This window comes from Pygocentrus nattereri, chromosome 14 (genome assembly GCF_015220715.1).
Source record: "Pygocentrus nattereri isolate fPygNat1 chromosome 14, fPygNat1.pri, whole genome shotgun sequence".
In the NCBI taxonomy this organism is placed as follows: Eukaryota; Metazoa; Chordata; class Actinopteri; order Characiformes; family Serrasalmidae; genus Pygocentrus; species Pygocentrus nattereri.
Genome location: NC_051224.1, coordinates 38,147,359 through 38,170,572, shown reverse-complemented (window position 1 = coordinate 38,170,572; position 23,214 = coordinate 38,147,359). Strand labels below are relative to the sequence as shown.

The window sequence follows — 23,214 nt, the reverse complement described above, 5'->3', positions numbered from 1 at the left end:
GGCTGAACTAGTTTTGGTGGTGAGCTAGATTTATATGCTGTTGACGGAAGAAAACCTTGCATCTCCAAAACGGTAACTTTACAAGAGAAGGAAAAAACCTACTCTACTTTTAATGTAAGTCAGTGGAACCAGACGTCTTTCCAGGTGATTTTGTGCCGTTTCTTTTGGTCCATTCATTGTGAAATTTGCATACAATATAAAGGAGCGCAGATATTTTCAAATTCTGTCAAAAACTGAAAAACAACAAAAATGGAGATACAAGGATTTGTTCTGATGGCAGCGACATGCAGCCACACACTACCAACATGCTGTCATTAAAAGGCTGTAGTACTATTACCATGTTTCAGTATTATGGCCTTAAATTGGCTGAATAATGCAGGCTGACTTGTTTAGGACTTGAAGATTAGGACTACTGACTTGGGGCTTGACTTGAGACTCGCCTTTACTGCCTCAGGACTCGACTGCCTTGACTCGGGACTTGAGTGTGAAGACTTGAGACTTGTTACTCGCACCGTAGTGACTTGTTCCCACCTCTGCTTTAAAGTGAAGTTAATTGACATGACTGTCATATGACTGGTTCATATATAATATTGTTACTGTCATAAGAACACTCATCTTTTCGCTTTCTCACCATTTGAGCTCCATTATAATGCACAAAGTCTTCGCTTCATGCTCATTTTCTTTCTGGTTCAGCCTACAACGACAGCAATTACGTATGTTAATGCATTAAAACCTCCCCACCTTAAGACAACATCCGACTGCATAACATCAAACTCATGCCGACCCCCCGAGCGCTTATGAAAATGGCTCTGGTTGAATTTGACTTTGTGGTGTGAGTGGCTACTGGAGGCCGAGGTTGGGTGAGGAGATAAGTTGAATGGGCTGTTTGTTCTGCCTCTCACTTCTGCATTTCGACTCTGAGGTCGCGAATCGCGCCCTGGCAGGAAGCTAAGCTCAACGGGCGCTGACATACAAGGAGGGACACTGCTGGAGAGAGGGCTCGCAAAAAAACAAGGCTTGGATTTCTCTGCAGACGCCAAACGCAAGGGTAGGTACTGTATCACTAGGCTGGAAAGTGACAGCCCTTTTTTCATTATTTATGCTAATTCAATGTGAAATTAGACCCATTTGAACAGAAAAAAACATGATACATATGCTCAATATCAAAATATGCATGAACTACATGGACATGTTCTAATAATATTGATTAAATTGACCAATATTTGGGATTCTGCACTTGATATCAGATCAGCTGGAAGAACTTTCTTTATTCATTTGTATGATGAAAAGTTAATTTATTTAATGTTTAATTTCCAGGCAAAACTGCATTTTTACATTTTGACATACTTCATAAAGGCGTTGAGGTGTAAACAGAGAGATTCAGAGCGGTTTGGTGTGAAATGGTTCAGGTATCTTTACAGTGGTGGTGGTGGGAACCAGCGGTCGCCATGACTACAACACAGATATAAACATTTTATTTATTATCCAGAACCACCAGAAGAACCTACACGAGTGGATTTTAAACAATAAACCAAAATCTTCTCAAAACTTTCATTATACAGTGTCTCAGACATCCGGCAGTGGATTCATAACAATCTCATAGTTCTTAATAACTTTGTGTGAGGGAGCTTTTAGAAGCGGACGTCTGGTTCCTATCACCACTGCTGTGAACAATTCTGACTCGGTAAGTTTCTCATTTCTGAATGACTTTGTTTTCGTCTTAATGATGTCATCGCTGAACTCTGAAATGTCAGTGGAATTCCTGTTTGCATAAGTATATGAAAAAAAATAGAAATGTATATAATATATTTTAGATATACACTCATTTTTTGTGTTTAATGTGTCCGTTCTTTTTTTTTTTATTGTAGCTTCAAAGAAACCTGCAGGAATATTTTTCACACCTCCAGTTCAGTCTTAGAAGTTCAGGGGTGTCAAAGGGCCATATTAAAAAATCTCAACAAGTCTGTGTTTAATTCATGCCGACTGACCAATGTTTATTCAAAATACTGCCAAAACCACAACAGCAAAAAAACAGACACTGAATACTTAAACAATTCAAAAATAATTTGAAATAAAAATGAATTTAATATAAACCAATAGACCCCCCCCCCTCCTTTTCGCTTGAACTGGACAGCTGGTATTCTTTTTATGGTGGTGTCCCATGGATGGTTGTGGACGAGGGGGTGGGAGCACACATTACGTTGCAGTACATGCTGGAAACTGTAGTGCAGCTCATGGTGAAACAGGCTAATTTTAATATAAAAGTAAAATCAGTTTGCAGGCTGAGCAGCATTGTGCCAAGGGCCTGACTTTGTTTGACATGGGGTTTAGCATTTAATGCTTCTCACCATCCAAGTAATCCAAAAACATTTAATGGAGTTGGGTGCAGCTTGATTTTCTCCTCTCTCTCAAAGATGAAACTTTTAAGTGCTGTTTATCTGATGGGAGCAGTTATGGTGTCTACCAGATCTTCCAGGTGGTTGTTAGGAGGCCCATTTTCTCGGTAGCTTCCAGTTTCCAGTTTTGGAAACTTCTTTTTCATTTCTTCATGCAAGTGGATTATCGAATATCTAATCTCCTCAGAGATGTCTTCTAAAAGATGAATAACTTGTGACTAATGGACACTTTGACTGGAAATGAGATTAATAAAGGGCGCACAGTAATGTAGGTGCCCAGTGTAGGTTGTAGCCCATCTATTGCTGCACAATATATCAGCCACCATTGGACCAACATTGTCCAGGTAGTATTTGGGGTGGTGGTCCATTTATGGCATAGCAGTGACACTGAGCTGCTCTGTGCTCAGAAGCTACCCATCGATGAGGGACTGGAGGATGGCTAAGACAAACTGCGTCAGTAGATGGGCTATGGTGGGGGGTTTCCGATAAAGTGTCCGGTCTAATAGTGAAGCAGTGAGGTTGCAGGTCTGGTTGGTGGCCTGTAGGTGTATCAGGTGCTTTTGATGAGCCCACACGGCTGCCATGTGGTGTATATTGGTTATTGTATAGTTGTGAGAGAAGACAGCAAGGAAATTCTGACTCTCATGATCATTTATTTATGTTTCTGCACTCATGATAAGCCTGTGAAGCATGAACTGATGAACTTCAGCCGTGCAAGAATACTCAGTGCAGAAAGCTATTTTAATTGGGTGTGTATGAGAAAGAGTGAGAGATATTTGCGTTAGAGAGAGAGAGAGAGAGAGAGAGTGAGGGAGAGTGAGAAAGAGACAGAAACCACACACTTCCAGTGAGTCAAGCGCCGCTCTTTTGTGATTTCCGGTCGCATGCCTTGCATCTGCTGAACGCTGTCTCTAAGAGCTACAAGCCCCCCCCCCCCACACACACACACACTCCAGCGACTCCAGCAGCTTTCTGCACTATTTATGCAACTCGGCGGCTCTGCATGCACTGCAGCTTTACTGTATGACATGATGGAATGAAGTTTTATGCAACTTCATTGAAGATATATAGCAGTTTAAACAAGAACAACCCACAATCGGATGCCTTGAAGAGAAGAAACCGGAGCTAAAAGACACATTTCATCGGGTTCCTCATTCACGGCCCTTGCATAAATAGCCCTGGCTGTGAAATGGAAATGGGCCTGCTTATTGCCAAACACTTCTTTCTGCCTCACTGAGTGAAGAGAGTCATAATTAGTTATAAATTCATATTCATAACAAAATGAGAATGATTTATTCCACCCCGTGACCCCCCAACATAATAATTAGACTGCTGTTATGGTGGGTAGACCAGGCCCTGAACCAGAATGTATAGACCATTCTACTGAATTACTTCAAACTGCGGGTCCCACAGTAATTAATAAATAAATTATAGGGTACTTTAACAAAACCCTAACTATGAAATTTCAAATTTTCTTTTTTTTTTTTCCAAAATCGTTTTGGTTTCTTTTCATTCAAAAAGTGCTGTCCCACGTTTTCATGTCACTACTGAAACACAATTTTAGTCCATGGGTGGACCTTGTTTCAGCCACGCCCTGCATTTTAAAACAAGAAGTGAGGCTGCATCCCTGTCCCTCGTGGCCACATGGCAATCAGTTTGAAACAGCCACTGCTGAAATAGTCACTGATGAAACAGCCACTGCTGAAACAGTCACTGATGAAACAATCACTGCTGAAACAGCCACTACTGAAACAATCACTGATGAAACAGCCACTACTGAAACAATCACTGATGAAACAGTCACTGCTGAAACAGCCACTGCTGAAACAGTCACTACTGAAACAGCCACTACTGAAACAATCACTGATGAAACAGTCACTGCTGAAACAGCCACTACTGAAACAGCCACTACTGAAACAGTCACTGATGAAACAGTCACTGATGAAACAATCACTGATGAAACAGTCACTGCTGAAACAGTCACTGATGAAACAGTCACTGGTGAAACAGCCACTACTGAAACAGTCACTGATGAAACAGTCACTGCTGAAACAGTCACTGATGAAACAGTCACTACTGAAACAGCCACTACTGAAACAGTCACTGATGAAACAGTCACTACTGAAACAGCCACTACTGAAACAGTCACTGATGAAAAAGCCACTACTGAAACAGTCACTACTGAAACAGTCACTACTGAAACAGCCACTACTGAAACAGTCACTGATGAAACAGTCACTACTGAAACAGCCACTACTGAAACAGTCACTGATGAAACAGCCACTACTGAAACAGTCACTGATGAAACAGTCACTACTGAAACAGCCACTGCTGAAACAGCCACTGCTGAAACAGCCACTACTGAAATAGTCACTGCTGAAATAATCACTGCTGAAACAGTCACTGCTGAAACAGCCACTACTGAAACAGTCACTGCTGAAATAGTATCTGCTGAAATAGTCACTGCTGAAACAGTCACTGCTGAAACAGCCACTACTGAAACAGTCACTGCTGAAATAGTATCTGCTGAAATAGTCACTGCTGAAACAGTCACTGCTGAAACAGCCACTACTGAAACAGCAACTGCTGAAACAGCCACTACTGAAATAGTCACTGCTGAAACAGTCACTGCTGAAACAGCCACTACTGAAATAGTATCTGCTAAAACAGTCACTGCTGAAACAATCACTGATGAAACAGCCACTACTGAAACAGCCACTACTGAAATAGTATCTGCTGAAACAGTCACTGATGAAACAGTCACTACTGAAACAGCCACTACTGAAACAGCAACTGCTGAAACAGCCACTACTGAAACAGCCACTACTGAAATAGTATCTGCTGAAATAGTCACTACTGAAACAGCCACTACTGAAATAGTATCTGTTGAAACAGCCACTGCTGATACATTTGTTAAAGTTTCAGTAGTGTTGTTATTTTTTTAACGAGAAAACACAATTCAGTCATTTATTTTGACAAAATGAACATAACTGAGGTAAAGCAAATGGATTTTAGTTTGAAGTCCAAGTCAGTTAAAAGTCTGAAATGTGTTTTGCACTCTGACATTGAACTAGTTCGGTAGAGTGATCCACATATGATCCATATAAATGAATGACTGTGATATATATTTATCTCTATAAATCCATTCATGTAATGATCCAGTGATCCGCTCAGAAGAGCCTCACATTCAGGACAGAAGCAACAGAAGAGCCACATTTACAGCACATCACCGAAGATTGACTCATTAAAGAATGTTCATTTATCTTCAACACAACTCTCATTAAACGCCGCGTGTAACTAGTAGAACGCGATGCATGAGAACCCTCCTCTGTAAACCGATGTAGCCTTTTACAGTACCAGCTCACGCAGACGCCTCGAGTTTCACTTCAGTTGCTTTCTGTGGCTCACCTCTATAAAAAGTAGCAGGTTTAGATGGGCATGATGATTGGTTGGTGGGGTATTGCCCCCTAAAGAACCAGGCCTGGGTTTCACACAGCTCCATGTCTTGCTATAAGGGGTACAAGATGTTGCTTAGGCCACTTGAGCCCATAGAACCCAGTGAGAAAGTTTCATTTATTGTTTTTTTTTTTTTTTTAGTTTTTTGTTTGTTTGTGCGATGACTGAAAGCCGCAATGATGCCCACACATATCCATTGAAAAAAATCCATTACGTGGGTCCTAATGGTTTAACAGGTGACCGGTGACTGCTTCTAAATGCGCTTATTGGTTTTGTAATGAGATCTAAAGGTGTTTACAGGGAACTAGTGGTGTCTATTGGAAGCCTTTAAGCCAGTTCCCTTTAGAAAGGGAAAGTATCTAATGGTTCTTTTTCAGCAGGGATATATTTTGATGGTGCCCACGCCACCTAAACGTAAATATTTTATTTGTATTTCTTTCTTTCTCTTTTTTTTTTTATTTTTTACAACTGGTTACATTTTTGTATTTATTATTTAAATAATACATTTATTTATTTATTATTTATTTTGCATTTATCATCATTGAACATAGTTCAGTTTTGCATACAGGATCATATTAACACGTAGGCCACTTGAGACCCTAAAATATTGCGACACGACCCTGGCTAGACAGCCCTGGTCTCACTTTAAAAAAAACCTGTGCTTTGAACTGGCGTTCGCTTTTTTCCCACCCGTTTTCCGGCAGCCTTGGTCTCGGCTACTAGGTCATTCTTAAGAATGAGATTTTCCTGCTGACCCAAATGAAGTGACCTTCTAGACCGCGTCCCTTCCCACTTCAAACTGTTTGAACTGCTAGCCAATAAGCCGCGCATGGGGGCGGGGCCTGCCGGAAAACGGGTGTGGGGAGGAAGAGAGAAACTGGGTGGGCGGCGTTTTACTGCTCGCTGCGGAGGCGCTGCCGTGTTTCTGGCCCCGATCTCAGCGCCGCAGGGTGATGAAGCTCCGATCGAGGGTGACGACTCTTTATTCCTTCATCTCGTAGAGCTCAGGTGAGACCAGCCTCGGCGTGGAGGGTGTAACTGGGATAGAACAGCTGACCTGCTCGCCCTGAACTCGGCCGAGCCTCACGCTTAGGTCAGCGGGCAGCTCAGATAAACTTCACAGCGAGTTTCACTGTCAGCTGAAACCTGATTGTGCTGCATGTAAAGAGCATCTCAGCTGCCTAACAGCAGAGAAGCGTTGAACACTCAGCCTCTAGCTTTACTCTCTGTTTACATTTATTTTACCCACTTTCACTTTCTTCGACATCTGATTTATGGCAATATGGAAATATGGATTTCACCTGTGACATATATTAGTATATATTTGTGACATATACGCATATATGTCCATATAATCATCACATTCAAACATTTATGTGTAACACATACATTTAATATTACATAAGACAAACGTTATTCGTATAGGGGTGGCATATGTTGCTCATATATCGTTGCTTTCGGAAGAAAAATGGGAACTTTACAGGAGAAGGAAAAAACATGCTTCACTTTCAATGTAAGTCAATGGAACCAGAATTTTTCCCGTGTCCTTTTGGGTCGCTTCTTTTAGGCCATTCATCATAAAATGTACAAACAATGTAAAGAGTAACAGACGCTTTCAAATTAGGTCAAAAACTGAAAAATGCCAAAAATGGAGATGCGAGGTTTTCTTCCGACAGCAGCGATATGCTGTGAGAAGTATATACGCTTTTATGCATCGTCTTCGTTTCTTCCACATACGTCCGAACAAAGTGAGAGTGTAACAGCTGCATAGCTGAATGTAAGCCATGCTGGAAACATAAAATACCTGGAAATATTTTCCTTTAAACATTTCTAGAATTCAATATGTGGAGCCCTTTTTCAGTTTTTGCCTGCATTTGAAAGTGCCTGTTGCTCTTTACATGGTGTGTAAATTTCATCATGATTGGACCAAAAGAAACGGCCCGAAATGGCTTGGAAAAATGTCTGGTTCCATTGACTTACATTAAAAGTGAAGTCGGTTTTTTCCTCCTCTTGTAAAGTTACCGTTTCAGGGATACAAGGTTTTCTTCCGACGACAGAGCTATATTATGCAAGATGAATGATCCATATGTTAATTATGTATGTGTTCACCCATCAGACATGTATGATTTCTATATTATTCATTTCTGTTGCATATGTCAATATATGATAACATATATGTGCATATATATAATGAAAGTGAAACATATGCCCAAACCAAACCTATAATATATACATAAGGCCATATATCAGATTTCCGTGCGGGTTATTACACTTTCTTGGCTGTATCTTTATTATTAAGAGTGAATCAGTTGATTTGATCGTGGTAGTTTGCCAACTCGTCTGTATGTAGGTAGTTTACCCTGAATGGGTGGCAGGATCAGTATTTAAAGCTATGAACTGCTTAGTTTGTGTGCTGGAGCATGTAGAACAGCGTAGTCTGATCTACTAAATGCCACTACTAAACTTACCAAGTGTAAGTTAAGCAGTGGCATTTAGTAAGTTTCCTTATGTGCAATATAAACAGTTATTTAGGGCCCACAAACCACCTCAGGGGCATTTGCGTTTATCACTGCTGTCTGAGCAAAACCTGACAACTTCAGAGGAGAAAGAAAAAAACCTACTTTACTTCTAAGGTAAGTCAATGGAACCAGACGTTTTCCCGAGTCATTTCGGGCCGTTTCGTTTGGTGCATTCGTCATGAAATTTCCACGTAATGTAAAGAACTACAGATGGTTTCAAATTATATTAAACGGCAAAAATGGAGATGCAAGGTTTTGTTCAGAGAGCGGCGATATGCTTTGAAAGCTTATTTAAGCCCTTACATGGCCAGGTTCCACCAGCAGACCCAAAGTTTATTACACACTTCTATAACCTAAGAGTAGCTCAGCTGGTTTGCATTGGAGTTCTTGTAGTGACTGAATAATAAGCCTTAGTAAGTAACAAGCCTGGGACTCTAAGGGGATAATATAGTGAGTCTAAAAAGCTTATATTACTATATCAGAATGAATTATTCTTGTTCTATGCATGCCTTGAGGTTTGTGGGGTGTTGGACCCCACAGAAGGATATCGCTCGAAACCCCCAAATGTTCACCAACCGGCCTGCCGATAGGAATCAGCGCTAAAATAAAAATATCAAGTACAGTACCGTACAAAAGTCAGTCTAAACGGCTGTTCAGGACAAGTTATTCATTTTTTTACGAGTCAGGAAAGAAAGCATAAGCATACATTTAATAGAAAAGCAAAGACATACAATATCAATACTTTTTGCCTTTATTACAGCTTCCGTTCTTTTCAGTAGGGATCATTTTTCCACACACCTCCAAAGCTCAGTCTGAGAAGCTGGTTGATTTTCTGAACTAATCAAATCCATTCAGTGGTGTTGAGGTCTGGACTCTGGGGTGGTCAGTCCATCGTTCAGCTTCTCTGTCTGATGTGTCCGTCTCCTTTTCTCAGTGAGGTTCTACTTGATCCGCTTCTCGTCCTTTCAGACCCACAGCGCTGAGTGGTCTTCTCACAGTGGGAGGATGGACAGAAACACCTGTGGATGTTTTCAGATCTGAAGCAGCTTGATCTTCTCCTCTCTCTCAGAGATGAAGTGCTGTTTATCTGATGAGGGCAGTTTTGGTGTCCGTCAGGTCTTCCAGGTGGTTGTTAGGAGGCCGATTCTCTCTGTAGCTTTCATTTTTTTTTAACTCTAGTTTTGGAAGCTCAAGCGGATTATCTTATACTTAACCTCCTCTGAAATACCTCCAGTACTTAAGGGCTGTTTTGACTGGACGTTTCATAAAAGAAAGGTGGTCTCTGACTTTTGCACCATAGTGTATGAGCTAGTGTAACATAGCAGTGCTACCATACACTCCTGTACAAAGTTTGGAATGACTGGTCAGATGTTTGCAATCATTATTTCCAGTTAATATCAAGCTTCTTTTGCTACAGATACACTTATATGATCGTTTTAATTTGTTAATAGTCCTGCAGCTTTATGAGGAACAGAGGTTCTAAACTGACTGAGGCAGCTGCGTAACATCAGCTGAAGAAGAATAATGTCCTGAATGACACCAAAATGAAATGGCACAGTGGAGAGACGGACAGAATGACGAATGTTTTTCAGGTCATTTATTTGATGGGGCCAGTTTTGGTGTCTACCAGGTCTCCCAGGTGGTTGTTAGGAGCCCCATATTCCCTGTAGCTTTTAATCATTTGGAATAACCTGTTTTTTACATTTCTCCTCCTTTTTTATGCAAGAGGACTTTCTTATATCTGCTTATTAGTGCTGCTGTTGGATTTGCAAGCAAAATTTGAATTGCTTCTTTATTTTCTAGCCACCCAAGCACTCATGATGATGTTACTCTGCCAGAGTACAAAAAAATATGTTGGCAAATATCGGTTTGAAATTTTGGTCAAATCTAATCATCTGTCTGATGCAAATACTTTTTTTAAACAATTAACCAAAGTTGCCACAGTTTATACTACTTTGTTTCTTTAATATATCTGATAAATGTAGTCGTCTAGTAAGGAATAATGCATGTTTTTAAAGACGTATACATGAAAAAAATGACAGTTGTGCAAGTTATAACTCATACATTCTTATAAACTGAGCGCAAGTGTATTTTCGACCCTTTAATTCAAAGCCAATAGTAGCTATTTCGGCCACTCTTGTAACTTAATAATTAAATAAGCTGAAAATTGGATTTTTATTCCGTTTGATCAGAACCACACGGATACAGGGACAGGCATATACTTCACACACCAGAGGCCTTTTATTGCTACCCTAATGAAACTATAGCGGGGCATTAACGTCAGCATGGAGCTTCTTTTACACAGTGATAGGAAGCACAGCAGCTCACAGAAAGCTCCAGTTCCACGGCATATTTGAATCAGTTAAAGGAGACAAAAACAAACACGATTAATGGCTTGCTGATGATACGTTAGGTAGGTTGTGTGGGTCACTGTGTTTTCATTCTCAGGTGTGGTCAAAGTAGTTTACCCACATATAAAGTCACAGGGCTGACAGCATTTGACCTGATGCAGCTGAAATATTGGAGGCTATTCTGCTGATCGATGCTGCTACTTGCAATATTCTTATAATACTAATCTAATAATGAGAACTTTAGGGTATTGAATAGATTTAACTCTTTAGGAATCAGCTTAGAAGAGGCTCTTGTTATTTTTAGCTGTAAAGTATCAACTACATTGTTTTGTTTCACCTGATTTGGTGCAAATTTAAGCCTTAAAGATCCTTTTTTAATCCCACAAACGGAGAAATTCCACCTCCGCATTTAACCCATCCGTGAAGTGAAACACCACACACAGTGAGCACACTTGCCCGGAGCAGTGGGCAGCCCTATCCACGGCACCTGGGGAGCTATTGGGGGTTAGGCGTCTTGCTCAGTCATGGACTGTCGGCACTGGGGATCGAACCGGCAACCTTCCGGTCACAGGGCCAGTTCCCATGACTGTGGGGACGAGCTCTTCTGTGGCGTTTGGAGTTCTATATAACTGATTTATAAACCAATATTGATAAATTGAGGCTCAAGAAGGTGTAATTGTTAAAATAACAATTTTATTAACTGTTTTATTATAAAATATAAATGAATTGTAACCGTAACATGTTGTAAGTGTATTATATCTGTATGGTAGGATCAGATAACGCTAGGGACACAAAACTGGACATTTCCATAGAATGACTTGTGTATTTATTTCTTCATTTTTGAATATTTCACGCATTCATTAGGTAATATTTCATGGTTCACTACAACGGCCTATTTTGCTGTTGGTGTTTTGGCACATTTTGAATAATCAGGTTACAGCAAATGTTATTTAACAATCAAATGAAAGCAAAGATGTTCTCTGGCCCACCATTTGTAGAGGTTTTTCACATGGTGTGGATCATTTTTAGGGATTGAGATTGACACCCCTGCTACAGAGCCACATCTGTTTTTTTTTTTTTTGAAAGTCTGAAGTCCACAGTCTTTCAGATTTGGTGCTGGACCTGCTAACTCTATATTATGTGAGTGGTCATATTTTGACCATGCAGATTGGGAGGGGCTCTAAAGCTAAATACCTGCTCTGATTGGATCTGCTGGATGGCCTGTATTATCCCCTGATTGGCTACCATGTGATGGCAAAGATATAAAGGTGCAGAAAAGAGTGGTGACCTAGTGGACAGGCAGTACAGATGACTCTGCAGATGTGGTGGAGATCTGTTCTGGGTTTTCACAGACGTGTTGACTGACCTGAGCTGGCTCGCTGCTTTTTACACCGTAGTAAAGGTGGAGAAACCCGTGACACTTGTAGCGGCTCTACTGTTAAAACAGACATGCCACCATGTTGCAGGTATAGTTGTTGAGGACAAATTGTCACTCGTGGGTTCAGAAAGCACATCTCCATTTCACCGTTCTGTCCGTGGTTGGCCAGGATTTTCTCCTCTGCGTGTGACATGATGCGTCTTCACTGACTGTGCTGGAGCTTTCAGGTTGCAAAATGTGTCAGATTACGTGCTGCACAGCTGGCACATGTGGCAGGCACATACTGGAGAGCAGCCGCCATATACATATATTACACACTGTCAGAGAGAAATGCTTCTGTAGTTTAATGTGGAATTTTTTACCTTCATTTGTTTTCATATAGAATTTTTCCGTTTGTTGATAAGTATAAATACAGCGTTCCCTGAAACCTCCTTTTCATAGTTGCTCTAAAATTCCTTTTTCTTGCTTTGCAATTTTCTTGCAAAAATGCAGTTTTCCTGTTTTGTAGTTTCTTGCAAAATGCAATTTTTATGTTTTGCAATTTTCTTGTTTTGCAATTTGTTGCAAAAAGCAATTTTCTTGTTTTGCAATTTTCTTGTTTTGCAATTTGTTGCAAAAAGTGATTTTTTTGTTTTGCGATTTTCTGGCAAAATGCAGTTTTCCTGTTTTGTAATTTCTTGCAAAATGCAATTTTTATGTTTTGCGATTTTCTTGTTTTGCGATTTTCTCGCAAAATGCAGTTTTCCTGTTTTTGGTTTTTGTTTTGTTTTGGACATCTTCCCAACATTCTTCCTTCACTGTTAATGGAATATATTTCTATGTACGGTTTACAAAACTGGATTTTCAACTTTCACCATCGGTGTTTATTTTATAGTGCACTGTGTTTGTCGTAGTCATGATGGGAGATGAAGAAAGCTGTAGTTGCCTGTTTTATCTCGGCTCGGCCGTCTCTGTGGGGAGGTGTGAATCATTTTCACAGCAGGTAGTTATCAAACCACCCCCCCCCACCCCCCCTTCTGGCTGTCTTTGCTCATTAGCAGCTCAACATTTCACACATACACAGATATCAGTGTTTTATTTGATTGTATTCATTAGAAATCTTGATTTCCTTCCGTAGAAAGAGGCTATTATGCTTAAGACATCCTTTTGTGAAGTGCGTAAGAAACCTTATTTCCGCCGCGTTTCTGAGTTGAGAAGTTAAAGCCGTTAACGTTTGGTTCCTCTGCTTCTGCTCAACCTGCTGCTCAGTGAGGAAAAGGAATTATTTGTGTGTGTAGTGTGTGTAGATACTTCCCCATAGATCTCTTACAGATACCCTCTGGTGTGGTTTCGCATGCCAGTCCTTTAAATGTAAAGGAAATAATGTTCTTCAACAGAAGTTCATTTACAGTAACGTCTGCCTCCCACTCAGTATTTGCATGTTAGGTATTAATATCTCGGCCCACTGATTTGGTTTGTTTGTATTTTCATGTCAGGTGCCGTGCGATATTAAAAACAGCATCTGTGTGAAATGCGATATGTCATGCGATGGAGCTGAACAGACTAGCTGAGGTAGGATTCCATGTAATGTGGTTAGTGACATGCATGGTTGAGATTTTATGCTGTTTGCTATTTTAGGCTCTGCATCTTTGGGCCTTTGTTGTCACTGGTTGGCGATGAGATATCATTATTGTAGTAAATGATTTCACAGCACACTTCCCTGAGCATGTGGTGAGTTTGGCCAGTACTTTTCAAAGAACAACAATAGCCAGTAGTGACTGTATGAGCCGCGCCGTAACAAGGAGCTGATTGGATGGCAGCCCAGCATGACATCATCTAACTTTATTTGATTTGTTTTTGGCGAAATGTCCCCAAGTCGTGTGATGTTCTTGGTAATTCGTTCACTCCTGTCCTGTAGGTGAACTCTGGCTCCTGCTATTGGCTGAATTACTAAGCATGTCATTAATAGCCAATAATTGAGTTTACTATGTCATAAATATGTATAAAAATGTGTGAGTCCACCAGAATCGGTGTCTTACTGTACGAGGGCACATTAGAAGACCTTAAAATATATTACACAGCTTATCGTCATACAAGCGGATAATTAGTCAAGCTGATTCATTAAGACGGTTTTATTTTACCTGGTCAGGTCCGACTGCTCTTAGCTTGATTCAGTGTTTCTTCTCTTTCTCTCCTCCCTCGCTCTCTTGCTCTCTCTCTCCCTCTTTTCTCATACGGTCTGTCTCTTCCCTTCCCTCCTTTAGTCTCTCTCCCTCTCTTTCCCCCTTATTCTCTCTCTCTCCCTCTCTCTGTCTCTCTCTCTCTTTCCCCCTTATTCTCTCTTTCCCTCCCCATCTCTCCCACTCTCTTTTAACCTCCTCTTTCTCTCTCTTTCTCTCCTTTTTCTCCCCCTCTCTTATTCTGACTTTTTTCATCTACCTCCCTCTCTTTTTCTCTTTGACTCTTTCCCTATCTGTTTCTCTCTTTACCTCCCCTTTCTCTCTCTCCCCTCCCTCCTTTATTCTCTTATTCTTTCCCTCTGTCTTTCTTTCCACCCTCTACCTAACTCTCTTCCTCTCTCCCTTTCTCTCTCTCTACCTCTTCCTTCCTCTTTCTTTCTCTCTCTCTCTCTCTCTCTCTCTCTCTCTCCCTCTCTCTCTCTCTCTCTCTCTCTCTTTCTTTCTCTCTCTCTTTTTCTGTCTTTCACTCTCCAGTCTCTTGTACTGTGTTTCTCTCTCCATCACTCTTTTTATCCCCCTCTCTCTTTGTCCCCCTCTCTCACCCCACCTCCTCTTTCACACCTTTTCTCTCTCTCTCTCTCAGCCATTCTCTCTCTTTCCACTTCTTTCACTTTTTCTCCCACTCTCTCTCTCTTTCTCTATCACTCTTTCTCTTTCTTTCTCTGTGTCTCTCTCTAGCGAGTCTCAAGTTAAAGTGTTGCTCTTCAGAAAGTAGTTCGACTCAACACTGAGTGAAAAGCTCACAGCAGTGGGTTCAGATCCGGCTCCTGTAAAGCTGCTCTGTGACGACTGAGAAATGATTTGAACAGTAGAACTTCTTAGAACATTGGTCCAGCATCTACCAGCACAGGAACTGAAGTGTGTCAGAGTCCATTCATACTTCTGGTCTGAAATCCTGATTGTGTGGTCAACAGTAAACAATGCATGGACACCGTATTTGTGTCGCACTTATATTGACCCACTTTATTTTGAAAATATTTTATACTTACATGAATAATTCATCAAAACACCCACAAAAGCTCGGTTGGAGCTGTGATTGGTCAGAATGGTCCCAGCACACCAAGATTGGTCAGACAGCTCATTCACAGCAATCTGTGGTATTAGTTTTTACAATATATATATATCACTGCTGTCGGAACAAAATCTCATATCTCCATTTTTGACGTTTTTCAGTTTTTGACAGAATTGCCTGTTGTTTCTTGTGTAAATCTCATGATGATTGAACCCAAAAAATCGTCCCAAAATGATGTGGAAAAACGTCTGATTCCATTGACTTACATTAAAAGTAAATTAGGTTTTTTCTTTCTCTTGTAAAGTTGGAGATACAAGGTTTTGTTCAGACAGCAGTGATAGATATATATATATATAGCTAGTGTGTGTGTGTGTGTGTGTGTGTATCGTCTAAGCACAGCAGCTGTTGCACTGTATCAAATGTTTATGATATTAAAAATAGAAAAGCTCCAAAATGATACAACATCTCTTTAGCTCATTAACAAATTGTAACAAATCTACAAATTTTGATATATAATTATATATGTAATCATTTTGGTCTCATATTTAATGCAATGTTTCCAGTTCTACCATATAAGAAAAGAAAGAAAATTCTGCCAAATGAAATATTTTGGTGTTTTTTTTAAGTGAAAACCATTTAACAGATCATCTACAGAGAACACATTTCTACATATTTTAAGGCACAATTACTGTTTATTTGCTAAATTTAACACATTGAGAAAAAAGTAAAACACATGAAGTGTGGCCTGTGCAAAAACTAAGTTTTCACACCTTATTTATATTTGATATATTTTATGTTTTGTATTTTATTTTTGTTGTGTTAAATGCTGTGTTGACCTGTGTTCTCTGCGGAGGACGTGTTCACTTAATTCATTTCACTATCACAATCAGCAAAAGGCGCCGTTTCCCCGGGACTCTTCTTCGTACTAAGACATGCGTGATTTGGACTGAAAGTTCAGAATCTGCACTTCCCACACCATCTCTCCATTACTGTGAGCTGCGGATGAGAAATGATTCAGAAAAATTTACGGCGCGCTTTTGATTCGCCGGTGATCACTGAGATTTTTGAACTCGTTTAAAAGTCATAGACGCGATCATTTGGAGATGCCTCTCTCTCCTCTGTTGCCGTGGTTACCTTCTGACGCCGGCCTTCTTTTCAAGCAAAGGCAGATGAGCGTGTGTGGTGGAGGTGGTGGAGCCGCGTTAGCCCGACTGACATATCAGCTCTAACATCTAAACACAGCCCATCAGAGAGGGCTTTCACACAGAGACCGAGGGACCACTGAGCCGGACCCTCATATCACATTCAGGGCTGAAGTGAAATATAAAGCAGAACAGATTATGTCAGTTGTACCATTTCGTAATCATTCACACTTCTCTGGAATGAGCTGAAAAAGGAGAAGCTGGATGCACTGAAGAAGAAGTTTCCAGCAATCAGATCTAAACATGTCGTATCCTGCATTTCTCTCATATAGTTTTTTTTTTTTTTTTCAGGTCCACTTTCGTATCGTTCGTACCAAAAACAGTCGTGATTCATTTTCACATGACAGTTGTATAACTTTGAGCAGGGGTGGGCAACATGCCTGGAATTCACTGAGCTCCTGAGAGCGACCCATTCCTTCACTAATGTCTGTAGGCCTAGGTGCCCAGATCTGCAGGCCTAGGTGCCTGGTTTTATACACCTGTGGCCATGGAAGTGACTGGAACACCTGAATTCAGTGATTCGGATGGGTGTCTGAATACCTATGGAAATATAGTGTATATTACAACAAACTATGCCACTTTTGTGGAAAAGGTTCCTGCCAGAGATGCGAGAACAGTACCTATAGCTGAGCTAAAGCTTAAAGCAGAGCAAAGTAAGTCTGCGTTTTTTGTTCATATTATATTTTTTAGCCGATACCAGTACATTAGCACACACTGAGACATATTATAGCCAAATGGACAGAAAACATTGTGGCTCCCAAGGTGGTTTGATTTTTATTGAAAGAACAATGTGATTCTTCTTCACATTTAAACTGGTTATTTGTGTTACTGCGCCTTTAAGACGGACATATGTTAATGAACTCTGTTCTGACTGGTCATCTGGCATTGTGCATGAGTCAGAAAGCAGCCCAGGCTAAAACACTCATTCTAACTTCATTGTGAATGGGTGAGCAAAACTGCTGTATGCAAAATAGGACGTTTGTGACATCACAACATTCAAATCAGGCTGGTTTTTTTTTTACTTAATATATGGATTGTAAGAATATTGTTTTGAAAACATTGTTTACATACTTCATCAAGTGGCATTTTTCCATTACACAGGACCTTTATGTAAATAATTAAATATGAATAAGTAAATAAAGAAATAAACAACTGTAAAAACTATGACATTAGCTTTGCTTTTACTTTCAACACTCTTTAAAAATATGGCTCTTCAAGGGTTCTTTGGTAAAGGGAACAGCTCTGTTGAGATCCATGAGTTCTATATAGAACCATTTGCATGCATACATGAGTTCTATATAGAACCTCTTTCACATAGCACCTCAAAGGTTCAGTTTTTTTGTGATGTTAAGCTTTCTCCATCAAGCTGAAGAACCATTTAAGCTGGTAATGGTTCTGTATAGAACTCTTGGTTCTAAATAGAACTCTTGGTTCTAAACAGAACCATTCACATCACTAAAGAATCCTTGAAGGAGTGTCTTTCTTGAGAGTGAAGTGTTGCAGATGTGGTAGATTAGCGCTGCCTTCTGAGATGCTGCGATTTTGCACAGCGGGGTTGTGGTTGGTGTTTACAATCTATAATTGATTATTAAATGATAAAGTTTCTGTTGCAGGCACTTCCTGCAGCAGCAATTCTCACAGAATGTGCTATTTCTGCTTTTGCAAGAGGGGAATTATCATGTTAAAAAAATATCTGAGGGCTGTTCTGGCTGTGATGATCTCACAGGAGCTAAAGTTGGAGCTGCTGGGGCTTTGAGTGTTGGAGATAATGATGAACAGAATGGCTGAGTGGTGTTGAATGGTGAACTGAAATAGTGCCGTCAGTTCTACCGTGCTTTGATGTTGTATAAGTCCTGGCAGGAATGGTTTCTGTCCAGAGGCAAGCCCCATCTGTAAGCGTGGCCCCCAGGAACACCTTATAAAATCAGCTATGGATTCAGTATATTGGTCACAAATATACAGTCTACACACGGTACTGATCTCCTGCTGTCTGAACTGTGCTGAACCACATCCCTGTATCTCCTCTCCGATCAATACACACTGTGCAATATATCATATAACTACTACTGTGATGATGCTCACTGTGCACTTTACACAGTAATACTGATGCAACTCCGAGTTAGTCGTGTCTATAATATGGGCTTTCGCTTTACCTCATACCACTCAGTGCCTGCTGTCTGTAAATCCAACAAATCTGTCTCATACGCCACGTAAATAGGCAAATACATATACTTTTGTTTTATTTCTATTTTGTACTGTAACTCATGACTAGATTTATTTCTATTCTCTGTTTTTCTGCATAGTAAAATAATATAAAGTTCTAAAATTCATCACATCTACAACTTTTAATGCTTTATCACATGACGTTGCCTCAGGGCAACAAACCCACTTTCCTCACTTTGGAATAGTTAATAACAACAAAAAGTTAATAATGAGAGGAAAGCAGTAAACCTAACCAACAAACCAAAAAAAGTTGGACTTACTTACAAAAAATGTTATGGGAAATGGCTAAAAATAGCTTTTGTTGCCTAGAAGAAACATTGTGTGACAGTGCAAAGGATGTAGCCAATAACAAACAAAAGTAGCTACTTGAAAGAACACTGCAGGTTTTTTTCTGTATAGAATTATTATTTTTTATTTAATTACATTTTCCTAAAATTGCTTATATAAAAAGAAAATAACATAAAATATGATTTATTATTAATGGTTATGCAAAATTAACAGCTAGTAGCAAGTAGGTGAGCAAGTAAGAAGATGTATGATCTCATTAGTTTTGTTTAAAACATGAAAATCACTTCTGCTCACGTTAAAATGACGTGACTCTGTTTTATTATAGCCTAGTTTGAATGTATTTTTGGTTGAAATGATTGTTTGGTCTGCAGGACTTTACAATGTTTCCTCCTGGTAACATACTTTTTCCTAAAAGTGAACTGAAATAGAACTGCTCTCTCTTTTTTAAATTGTATTTTTAGTATTTAAAGATCAGCAAATTGTGCAGTTATTCTTCTTTTTTGTTCCAAATATTTAGAAGTGTCTTTGTTATGTGACACACCTTACTGTGACTTTCCATTGTTGCATGGTGTTGCCTCAAGGCAACATGCCTTAAAATGACCCTGATCAGTACTGGTAACTGTACATAACTGTACATAAGACCCATTGCACATCTGTAATGATTCCCTGTAGAGGATTTTTTTCCTTGTTCAGGCCTTGTTACTGTGGAAAAAGGGTGATAATTATATCAAGACACTACATATCGCGATGCATATTGTGTATTGTGAAAATATCTTGCAGCGATCTTCTATAGTACTGTGCAAAAGTCAGTTATTTATTTTCCAGTCAAAATCGCTGTAAGTAAAAGTTGTTTCTGAAGAGATTAGATGTAAGATAATCCACTTGCACAAAGAAGGAGAACGTCAAAGAAAAATATGTGAATAAAACAGGAATTTACAAAACTGCAGAGAAAGCCACCAGAGAAAATGAGCTCCTAGCAACCACCTGGAAGACCTGGTAGACACCACCCTGTTCATCTTTGAGAGAGAGGAGAAAATCAAGCTGCTTCAGGTCTGTGTGATTTACGAAGGAGCGTCAGGCTTTTATTGACCCCTAACAGTTGTTTTCCCATCTGGAATTTATGGTATATTACTTTATGGATCCTTTTTGAAGTGATTCATCTTCAGCTTCTGCCGGCCTCTGGTGATTTATTCATTGTTGGTTCACCGGTGGAGTGATATAAACGCTGGAGAATATCAAATAACCGGAGGTTAGACTTTAGAAACATGCAGAACGGGAGGTCTGTCATCACGCTCCGTCTGCTGGAATGCGGAACGTCATGCTTTTTCCCCTTGAACTTTCCCACTCGCTCTCTCCTCTGAAGAGTCCTCTTGTTTTGCATGCGTGTAATAGGTGAACCGTTGCTCTTGATAAGCGAACGTGGTGTGTGCATAGAGAGAGATCTGCCAGTTTCGGTGCTTAAAAGGAATCCAGTTCGCCAAACCTTCTCAAGGCCTGTTTACATTTAAAGTTACCCGCCCCTCCCCCCTCCCCCCCAACCCCCAACTTAGTTTAGTCAAGACAAGTTTGCTTCTTTAGTTTTCTGCTGGAGCTGTGAGGCTAATGTAGGTAACAAGTAGTACAAACCTATGTCCATATAAATGAGCATTGTGTTAACTGCATGCCTAAATCATCCTGGGAATTTTAATCGATTTCCTTCTGTTACGTATTTATTAGTAAATCCTGGCGTTAAGCTTTTTTTCAAGACAAATGAATCCATATTTTCTTGCCTGGAGGCCAAAATCACTGTCAGTCACAGCATTAAATTTTTACGGGGCAGTCGTGGGCTGGAGGTTAGGGAACCAGCCCTGTGACCGGAAGGTTGCTGGTTCAATCCCCTCGGCTGACAGTCCATGACTGAAGTGCCCTTGAGCAAGACCCCTAACTCCCAATTGCTCCCCAGGTGCCGTGGATAGGGCTGCCCAAGCATGCTCACTGCTCCATGGTGTGTATGTGGGTGTTTCACTGCACAGATGGGTCACAATGCAGAGGTCTAATTCCAGAGTGTGTGAACACAGTTGGCAAAATGGTTCTAAATTATAGCTACTTACACTCACTGGCCACTTTATTAGGTACAGTTCAGTTGCTTGTTAACACAAATAGCTAATCAGCCAATCACATGGCTGTGGGTCAATGCATTTTGGCATGTAGAGGTGGTCAAGACGACTTGCTGAAGTGCAGACCGAGCATCAGAACGGGGAAGAAAGGGGATTTAAAGGGCTTTGAACGTGGCGTGGTTGTTGGTGCCAGACGGGCTGGTCTGAGTATTTCAGAAACTGCTGATCTACTGGGATTTTCACACACAACCATCTCTAGGGTTTACAGAGAACGGTCCGAAAAAGAGGAAATATCCAGTGAGCGGTCAGTTGTGTGGACGAAAATGCCTTGTTGATGTGAGAGGTCAGAGGAGAACGGGCAGACTGGTTCCAGATGATAGAAAGACAACAGAAACTCAAATAACCAACCAAAATCTCTGAGGAACGTTTCCAACACCTTGTTGAAAGTGTGACACGAAGAATTAAGGCAGTTCTGAAGGCAAAAGGGGGTCCAGCCTTTTACTAGCACATAATGAAGTACCTAATAAAGTGGCCATTGAGTGAGGGAAATCTAAGCTAGCGCTATGTGACCAGCTGGAGCGCCGATGTTCTAAAAATTAAAGACTCTACATAAAATGAATATTAGCATAAAAGCCCTTATGAGCCAGCTGTGTGGTTTACTGGTTTCTTCTGCAGATATAGCCACTTACTTCTCAGCTAAACTGAAGTGCACATCCTGTGGTCTTTCTCGCAGCTCAACGAGTCAAATTCATTCCTCCAAGTGGGAAGACGGTCTAAGTTCCTTCTTAGACTAATCATCTCGCGCACAGATCGACTCGTTTCAGAGCTTAATCTGCCCCTGAGTGTTTTCCAAGACATCCTGACTGTTTAGCTAGTTAGCTTAGCTGCTCCAGCTGCTGAAGTGAGGTCCTCAGGTCTGATGAACTCAAGCTTCAAGCTGGCTGCTAATCTTTTAGCTCTCTAATGTACTTTTGTTGATGTTTACACATAAGTTAGCTCAATGCTAATTTGTGGGGTCCAAGCTTCCATCCTTTTGGTTTCTGTGTGTATAAAAACGTAACATGTCAAAATGAAAGAAGTTGGGGGGGGGGGGGGTTGTGGGGGGGGGAGGGGGTCGTGGGGGGGGGTCTCTACTTTAGCTCAACTACGTGGTTTGTGTAGTTCGTCCACCACTGATTGTTAGCTACATTAGCTTAATAGCTCCAGTGCAAACCTAAAGAAGGTGCTCTGGTAAAGGTTTTCTGTTGCTAAGCTGTTTCATTACATTTCAGAGTTAATCATTTTTCAGAAACAGTAAATAACTGTCCGGCAGTGTGTGTCCAGCAGCGTGTGTCCGGCAGTGTGTGTCCGGCAGTGTGTGTCCAGCAGCGTGTGTCCGGCAGTGCGTGTCCGGCAGTGTGTGTCCAGCAGCGTGTGTCCGGCAGTGTGTGTCCGGCAGTGTGTGTACGGCAGCATGTGTCCGGCAGTGCGTGTCCGGCAGTGCGTGTCCGGCAGTGCGTGTCCGGCAGTGTGTGTCCAGCAGCGTGTGTCCGGCAAGTGTGTGTCCGGCGAGTGTGTGTACGGCAGCATGTGTCCGGCAGTGCGTGTCCGGCAGTGTGTGTCCAGCAGCGTGTGTCCGGCAGCATGTGTCCGGCAGTGCGTGTCCAGCAGTGTGTGTCCAGCAGCGTGTGTCCGGCAGTGTGTGTCCGGCGAGTGTGTGTACGGCAGCATGTGTCCGGCAGTGCGTGTCCGGCAGTGTGTGTCCAGCAGTGTGTGTACGGCAGCATGTGTCCGGCAGTGCGTGTCCGGCAGCGTGTGTCCGGCAGCGTGTGTCCAGCAGCGTGTGTCCGGCAGTGTGTGTCCGGCGAGTGTGTGTACGGCAGCATGTGTCCAGCAGTGTGTGTCCGGCGAGTGTGTGTCCGGCAGTGTGTGTCCGGCGAGTGTGTGTCCGGCAGCGTGTGTCCGGCAAGTGTGTGTCCGGCAGCGTGTGTCCGGCAGCGTGTGTCCGGCGAGTGTGTGTACGGCAGCATGTGTCCGGCAGTGCGTGTCCGGCAGTGTGTGTCCAGCAGCGTGTGTCCGGCAGTGTGTGTCCGGC

The 23,214-nt window shown here is 41.3% G+C and overlaps 1 protein-coding gene across 4 annotated transcripts in view; it reads left to right on the top strand.

Annotated features, from left to right (window-relative positions):
• Positions 1-898: 898 nt before the first annotated feature.
• grap2a (GRB2 related adaptor protein 2a) overlaps positions 899-23,214 on the top strand; it is a 43,147-nt gene continuing 20,831 nt past the window's right edge. The window contains exon 1 of one of the 4 annotated variants that reach the window (XM_017713290.2): positions 899-1,048. The gene's annotated coding sequence lies outside the window, so the exon portion shown is untranslated. Of the gene's footprint in view, positions 1,053-6,743; positions 6,861-23,214 lie in introns of those variants that run through there. The other 3 variants (XM_017713291.2, XM_017713288.2, XM_017713292.2) reach the window with 3 other exon arrangements.